Raw genomic sequence first — 2,939 nt, 5'->3', positions numbered from 1 at the left:
AGAAGTGTCCGATGAGTTATCTCGTTTGCTTGAGCACGAGGAAAGAACCACTCAGCCGTTTGAAGAGCATATTGAATTAGTCAACTTGGGTTTTGTAGCGGTAAATTCATGACCATCAAGCTATGGATAAACTTGACGTCAATAAAACCAGAGTCACCACCGCGCTTTTATTGTTTCTAAAGGAAAAGGGAAAAGGTACGAACAAAACCCAAGGATAAGAAGTTTTCAAATAAAAAATAATAAATGCCAGAGATTAGAGGTAAGGGGGTTGGTTACACAAAGGGAAGGTGTTAGCACCCAAAGTGTCCTAGGTACTCCTAGGGAGCCTTTTTTGTGTGCATATATTTTTAGGTATAAATGATGTTTGATAAGATATAGAGTGTGGGTGTAGCGGTAAATTCATGACCATCAAGATATGGGTAAGCTAGACGTCAATTAAACCAGAGTCGCCACCGCGCTTTTATTGTTTCCAAGGGAAAAGGGGAAAGTACGCACAAAACCCAAAAGATAAGAAGTTTTCAAATCAAAACTAATAAAATGTCAGAGATTACAGGTAAGGAGGTTGGTTACACAGAGGGAAGGTGTTAACACCCAAAGTGTCCTAGGTACTCCTAGGGAGCCCTTTTTTGTGTGCATATGTTTTTTTGTATAAAATGATGTTTGCAATAAATAGAGTGGAAGGATGAGAAAAGAATTCATTAATTATATTTTTGTGTTTGACAAGACCTTCTGACTAAAATTTAAGTTTAACAAAGGCACAAAAGGCCTAAAAAGGTTTGACAAAGGCACAAAAGACCTAAAAAGGTTTGAATGAGTGTTAGTTTTTTTTGTCTCTTGAAATTTTAAGTCAAGTATAGTTCAGTTCATTTACAAATTTGATAAAAAAAAAAGGGTTTAAAAATGCAATGGCATAAGACCAAAGTTTCTAATTTGCAATATGGTTTAAGTTGAAAAATACAAGTAAAGAAGATTTTAAAAGGAGGGAGAGATTTGAAATTAAAGAGGCGGGGAAGAGATGAAGAGACTAATCCTAAGAAAATATTAAAAGTTAAGAGTTGAAAAAATCTGACCAATGGGATGCAATCCAATAGACAAGAATGTCATATAGAAACCCAAATTTCCCTTGAACTTTAGAATCAAGCAATATCAATACACAAATAGCAAGATGAAGAGCAAGACATCAAATAAAGATAGCCACATCCAAGCTTAGAAATTCCATGATCTTCTTCACAAACTCCCATGTATCATATGAACTCAAAGATAGGCACTAGCCACAGGTTCAAAATAACAACTTCAACAAGATCATGTAGCAGATGAACTCAAATGGATCTTCAATACTTGATTCAGATGAAATTTCAATCCACAAGCACTTGGTTTCATGAAAGTTGGAATTGGCCAAGTCCTTTTGCATAGGCAGTGTTGTCTAATTCTAAGTTCAATGTCTCAGAGCAATCCAATAGTCCACACAAAATGTCTTTTAAGGTTTATATTGTTATTATGTACATTAAGGTCAAGAGACCACAAACACAAACAAGTATATGCAATCACAATATAAGGCTCAAATGAGCAAAGTGAAAATGACATTAAAGTACACAAGTTAAATGGTATGAATAATGGCAAATGAATAAAGACTTAAAATTAAAGTGCATAAAAGTAAATGACTTGAAATTAAATGTTAGTTGTCCGTTGATTAGAAGTTAGTATTGCTTTTTCTTTTGTTTAAGTCATTCTTTGGAGAACACTCAACCCACTATTCACAAGCATGGATCCTTGAACCAAGACATCTTCCAAAGGAAGGAAAAAATGCCAAGTTTCCACACAATACCATGTGTCATACGGTGAACTGACTTGGGGTGTTTTGCTTTTTATCGCAATGTCGCGGATAGCAAGAGTCACCACCGACTTTTCTTTTATCCAATAAGGAAAGGTGGAAAAGAACAGGAAAGACCTTAATAGATTTTGGGTTCGGGAGGTACATTATACAAAGGGAAGGTGTTAGCACCCTTTGTATCCATGGTTATCCATGGGCTCTTAATTGCTGGATCACTTATATTTTTGTCTGAAAAGTGTCGGTGAATTGTTTAGAAAATGTTTTGAAAAAAGAATTTAACTTTGTAATGATTCTCGTATGAATGTATACAAAGTGGTCATCTCGTTTAGTTTTGAAAATGGTTTGGGAAAATATAACTTGGCAATGATTCTAGTATGAATGTATACCAAGTGGTGATTTTTTAGGATTTGCAAAGTGTGAGGGGTGGAAAATGTTTTAGGTTATGATCCAGTAATTGAGAGTTATACCTTCCTAAGGTCGTTATGAACGTTTCCTATCCTTATGAGGGTAAAACTGTCCTTACTATTGATAAGTAAGTAATTTTACCCTTTGGATGTTTAAGGGTCATCGTAGGGTCATCGATAGGTCATTGAAGGCAACAGTTGTAAGGATACCTTAGCATTCGAAGGGACGATCATCATTTAACCGTAGGCTACACCGAAGGGTCATCGAGGGACAAAATCGTATTTTCGAAGGCAACATCCGAGGGACCATGATTTATTTTATGATGATTTAACCGAAGGGTCTTTGCCAAGTGTATCCCTACATTCGCGGGACATGACCGTAATACCGTAATATCATAAGGCAAAAGAGAGAGGTCCAAGATCACATATTTAAAGGCCATATTTTAAAGTCAATTAGGTGATTTAAGGTGAATCTCCACATCAACATCAATACATTAAAATTAATACATTAAAATTAACACATTAAAATTAATTAAGCAATTTAGGGTGAGTCTCCACAAGGGTATCCCACAAATAAAGTGGAAAACCTAACGGCAATCTTTTCCTGGGACCTGTGAACCTTTGCAAAATTCAACAAACGGGTTAGCATACCAAATCCTGGTGCAATCGAGGATTACACCGTAAAAGAAAAACAGCAGCAAGAA

The sequence above is a fragment of the Lathyrus oleraceus genome, chromosome 5 (assembly GCF_024323335.1).
Source record: "Lathyrus oleraceus cultivar Zhongwan6 chromosome 5, CAAS_Psat_ZW6_1.0, whole genome shotgun sequence".
NCBI lineage: Eukaryota > Viridiplantae > Streptophyta > Magnoliopsida > Fabales > Fabaceae > Lathyrus > Lathyrus oleraceus.
The sequence above is the reverse complement of the archived record's forward strand: the minus strand, read 5'-3'. Positions refer to the sequence as shown.